The sequence below is a fragment of the Miniopterus natalensis genome, chromosome 8, assembly GCF_054644295.1.
Source record: "Miniopterus natalensis isolate mMinNat1 chromosome 8, mMinNat1.hap1, whole genome shotgun sequence".
NCBI lineage: Eukaryota > Metazoa > Chordata > Mammalia > Chiroptera > Miniopteridae > Miniopterus > Miniopterus natalensis.
In genome coordinates, this window is record NC_142088.1 from 33,709,177 (window position 1) to 33,715,176 (window position 6,000).

A 6,000-nucleotide genomic window follows, 5' to 3' on the forward strand; every position below is an offset into this window, starting at 1 on the left:
TTTCCAAAGTCCAGAACCTCAGCAGTGCCGCTTCCTCTCCCTCCACCTTCTTTCCCCATCCCACGTGATTAGAAAACTTACAAGAGTAATATATTATGGTACATTCTAGCATTGATTCAACAAATACTTTTAAATACCTACTATGTGCCAGGTACTGGGGCAGAGTGATAAAACCAAACTCACGACTAAAAACAGTTTAACTAGATGCCTGTGCTTGCCTGCCCTATCCCCAGCTTCATCTTGGGGAGATCCTCCTAATGGGGCTCCCTCCTTCTGCTGTTACACACTCGGATCCTAGTAGATGGCTTCTTCTCCCTTGTTGCAGCTGAATAAATGAGGGAGGAAATTTAATTCGAGGAGAGTTAGTCCAATGACTTGAAAATGGTGGACTGTTTATTTTCTTGTGTTTTTTAACTGAATTTATTGGGTTGACCTTGGTTCACAAAACCATACAGGTTTCAAGTGTACAACTCAAGAGAACATCGTCTGCGCCTTGCATCACGTGCCCATCACCCCAAAGTCTCCGTCCATCCCGTTTCCCGCCCCCTTCCCCCCGGCTTTCACCACGGTGCAGTCTGTGTGTGTGATATGTATGTTTCCAACCGCCTCCCCTCTGACAGCCGTTTATATCCCACTTTTCTCATGTAAGTTAGAACCAAGGCTGAAGGGCGCACTGGATACTTAAACCAACACTCATGGAGTCGGAACTGGGAGAGCCAGGTCAGGGCCTCCTGTACCCCCCGATCATGAGGGAGGAGAGGGCAGGGAAAGCTGCTCAGGCACAGGGAATGGAGGGGTGCACAGGGAGAGGCAAGAAAGCATCCAGACTCTCTTTGTATTTGAATTAATTTGGCCAGATTTCTATTTCTTACAGCCTAATTTCTATTTCTTGTGCAGAGAATGTCCTCGGTGAATATTTATTCATGGGGCATTGTGTCCCAATTACTTGGTGTGTCCATGAAGCAGGTATCGTCCCTGACATCGCCGAGTCGACAGCATAGTGGAGGAGGCTGATTTTACACATCTGATGACACATGAGTGTCCACACCCATTATTTCAAGAGGCAGGGGGTGAAACAAATGACTACTCAGTGTCACAGTGTCAGAACTAAACAGGGGCTCGATGAAAATGTCATTGTTATTGATCATGGCCAATGGGTATATGAACATATCAGAAAATTAGTTTGATATCATTAGCAAATAAAATAAATCGCACTTAACAAGAATTCAACTTTGTCTGGCTTTTCCCTCCTTCCTTCCTTCCTCTCTCCTTTTTCTCTCTTTCTTTCCTTCTCTTTGAAATCTGGCTAGAATATTATGCTAGTGAACATATTTTAACAGAATAAGTGAAAAGCTATAAATGTTAGAACACATATATTGTTTGTTTCAGGGACTAAGGAACCCTAAGTCATTTTGTCAGGTTGCGCAGTAACATTCCATTTTTATCTCTTTTATAGGTAATCTGCCAGGCATTTGCAGTCCTGAACTCTACAGAATGGGGGGAAAGTATATTAACTGATAACAATAGATCATGGAACGTGTTAAATATACCTAATTCATACCTTTTCTCTTTTGCTGAAAAAAATGCCTCTCTCAAGTCTATTATTTTTACAGGTCATTGGGAAAGAGTGCCGCACAACAGGATTATTATAATGTGCTAAAAGATGGCACTTGTATCTCCTTGGCATGTAGAGAGCTCATGTGAAACCTCTTTGATCTTTGCTGGCTTTTTAGCTGAAAGGATTTGGAAGTCTTCTTGGCACCGGCAAAGACAGCGCTCTGGTGGCTGTTTATAGTTGGTCAATTTTTAGCAATGGATAAGAAAGTCTTTGTTGAAGTCAGTTTATTAATACATAACGGGCAACTTGTTGCCTTAAAGGCAAACGTATATTTTTCCTCATATCAAAAAAACTCACCCCATTTTAATCAACATCCAAAGATATTTAAAAGAGGTCTGCATTTTCTTTTCCAGATGCGCGATGCTGAGAAGTAGTACTGCAAGCCCCTGAGCTCTAGCAGTGTTTCAGGTAAGAGGAATTTTTCATGATGTAATTGATATCGTAACCACTCAGCTGGACACAGGCTTTCAAGAGCTGAGTGCATTTGCTGATTTGTTTCCATTTCCTATTTGGACTAAAAGAATTCAAAGTCATGAAGAGTCTATTGTGAAAAAATGCATGCATGATGCAAAAGTCATTCTCAAGGGGCTCTCCCAGTGTACCAATGCAGTTACTGCTTTCTAATAAAATCATGAAAAACTTAAATTGAAAAAGGTATAACCATCCCAGATTTGTTGAGGCAGTTATAAAGGGGCCCATGAGGGAAGGTTTCCCCTGAAATATATTTTTTCAGTAAAGTCTTTTTCTCTTCAACCTTATTGAGACACAGTTGACATTTCAAGTTATGTAAGTTTAAGGTGCACAATGTGTTGATTTGAAACAGTTATGTATTGCAAAATGATGACCACTGTGGCATTAGCTAGAATATCATATCACATCATTACCATTTCTTTTTAGTGGTGAAAACATTTAAGATCTCTCTTAGCAACTTTCAGGTATATAATACAGCATAATTTACTATATAAGCACTATGCTGTACATTAGAACCACAGAATTTATTAATCTTATAACTGGAAGTTTGAATCCTTTCACCAACATCTTCCCATTTCCATTCCCCGCCCTGATTCTCCTTATAACCCCCTCTCTACGCTGTTCCTATGACTTTGGCTTTTTTAGATTCCACATGTAAGTGATACCCTGCAATCTTTTTCTTTGCCTGACATATTTCATTTAGCATAAGGCCCTTATGGTTCTCCATGTTTTCACAAATAGCAGAATTCCCTTCTCTCTTATGGCTAACTAATATTTCATTGTACATATATACCATATTTTATTTATTCATCTGTTTATGGACACTTGTTTCTCTATCTTGGTTATTGTAAATAATGCTGCAAAGAACAGAGGAGTGAAGATATCTCTTCCATGTCGTGTTTCCATTTCCTTTGTGCATATACCCAGGAGTGGGCTTGCTGGATTATATGACAGGTCTATTTCTAATTTTTTGAGGAACATCCATACCAGTTTCCATTGCTATACCCATTTTCATTCCCAGCAACAGTGTACAGGGCTCCCTTTCCCTCTACATCCTCACAACACTTATTTCTCACCTTTTTGACCATAGCCTTTCCAACAGGTATGAGGTGATGTGTTATTGTGATTTTGATTTGCATTTCCCTGATGATCAGTGATGTTGAGCACCATTTCATGTACTCATTGGCCATTTGTATGTCTTTTTTGAAAAAGTGTCTATTTAGTTATCTTGCCAGTTTTAAATTGGATTTTTTGCTTTGTTTTCCCTATTGACTTGCATGAGTTTTTAATTTATTTTGGATATTAACCTCTTATCAGATATAAGATTAGAAAATATTTTTTCCCATTGTTTAGGTTGCTTTTATATTTTGTTGATTCTTTTGCTGTGCAGAAGCTTTTTAATTTGATGTGATCCAACTTATTTTTGTTTTTTGTTGATTGTACTTTTGGTCTCATATCCAAAAAATCATTGTCAAGATCAACGTCAAGGATCTTTTTCCTTGTTTTTTTCTTGGAGTTGCTTGGTGACAGGACTCCTGTTTAAGTCCTTAATCCATTTCGAGTTAACTTTTATGAATACTCTAGGATAGGGGTCCAATTCCATTTATCTGCATGTGGATATCCAACTTTCTCAACATTATCTTTGAAGAGACTGTCTTTTCTCCATAGACTGTTCTGGTTGCCTTGTCAAGTATTAGTTGGTCGTATATGTGAGGGTTTATTTCTGGACTCTTGATTCTGTTCAGGAATTGCCTGAATTCCCCACTGCATTAAGTTTGGTGGGGCGTAAAGGCTACTCCCCACTCTAGAGACCCACTTTCATAGCTTCCTTGGTGCTTTTTGTGGGATAAATGACTCAAGCTCTTGTCTGATCAGATGCACCTACCCTGGATATGACTTGGGGCTAGTGATACAAGAAAATAAGGACACAAAGAGTCCTGCTGGCAGGGGGGGGGTGGCAGCCTCACCCGCTTTCTTGGGGCAGTAGAAGCAGCATTGTCAACAGTGGTGTTCAGAGCCCAGCTCTGGCAAGCTGTGTTGTCTAATGTTTGGGGAATGACAGTGGAATTCTCTCTGGATCGTTTCTATGGCTTGGTTTTGACTGCGTCTGGCTGCTCAGACACCAAGCCTGGGTTTCCAGCCTTCCTGGTTGCTCAGTGACACGCTGGCTAATATCTTTCACTAAATTCCCCTTTCACTAAATTCCCCTTTCACTAAATTCCCCTTTTACTTAATCAAAGTTGCTCTCTTTTTTGTTCTTGCATCCTTGAGGATTGTGACTGATAAATACATATGTTGGTAAAATTAGCTCTCTGCACATTTATAGTGCGTGGGAATCTATGGTTCATTATATTGGACCCATTTGTATGAGTTAAGTGACTGCAAGCTCGTAATTAACAAAGATGTGTACTTGCTGCAGTGGAGTAAATGGGAAGAGGTCCACAGCTGGGAAGCAGAAAGGGAAGTGATTGAACTCCAAATCCAGGCTTTCCAATGCACAGCATAAACTATACATAAAACTGTTCTGAACATGGTTAAAAATTACGCAAATATAATGAATGATGTTGGTACACTATTGTGTGAAAATAGCATTTATATACTGCTTAATTTACTGAACTTGGTGAGAAATGGGGTGGGATTGCCAGGGATGTCACAGAGAAAAATGTATTTGAGGATGTATTACCTGTGAGGATACCGAGGATCCCTTCCCACAAAGTGGGCCACATTCAGGGTTGCTCTTTTACACCCATTGCCTCATTTTAGGTACACAGCAGTTCAGTAAAGATGATGGGACAAGAATTATTCTGACCTTTTGGTGAGAATCCTGGGGTTCCCACCAAAAACTTAGTGCACATTAGACACATGACTATGTGGCGCAATATGGATTCAAGCCCATCCTTCTGACTCAGCCCAGTCCTCAGGCCATCATGCAGGAACCCAGTAAACAAGTCTCACCAGGTGTCTTCACTTTAGAAATCTGAGGTCTTTTTCTGAGATATTGATTTATGTATCTATTTCCACTCAAACTACTCCCAAAATGTTTTCTGCTCACTGTTTAAAATTTCTCAAATTCTATGTTGTTTTGATATGATGGACAAAACTGAAGATGTTGACATTCCTAGGTTGCTGCAGAGCATAATCATAGCCTACACAACACCACCTACCTAGTTTCTGAACCCTGAATGGTCTGATTCTCCTAGATCCAAGATTATCCTTTGCAGCTCAACTGGAGTAAAGTACCTTCTCTGCCAAGGAAGCATAACCAAAATGTTCTCAAGGCTCCAAATGTTGTAGGTACATATGAGGACACAGCAATATCCATGCCCAAGTTACAATCACCATTTCTCCCATTTATCCAACCCTCTGAAAATATTCCCTCCCTCCTTCCCCAAGTACGTTGGTGCATTTACCTGGGTACAGACACAAATCTTTCTGGCTCTCTCACAAAAACTGCAGCTTGAGTGGGCTTCTCTGAGCTCCCTGCCCCTCCTCCAAAGCTGCAGACCTACACCAACCACCCCGATGAATGCCAGGACAGCTGGCCGGTCTGCTGTGTAATGAGGGGGAGAATGTCATCCGTCGTCTGGGTGATGCTCAGCAGGGATGGTGGTGGGGTGGCAAAGGTTGTCCTATAACACGGTTACCTGGACCCCAAAAATGTAGAGTTTAGTAAGGCAGCTCTCTGAGTTTGTATTCAGTGCTCTTTTGGCTTCCAGAGCACCTGTGGGCCACCAGGGTAGTTGAATTTGAACCAGTTAAAGTACTATCGACCACACCTCTGCAGAAACCATGCTTCCTCCCTAACTCTAGGCCCAGCAGCTCAACTCCTTAGAATCAACTTTCTCTTTGAGACTCTACAATTTTCTCTTGCATTTCAGTCTTTACTGAATCCCTTCTTTAGTTCTACTCTT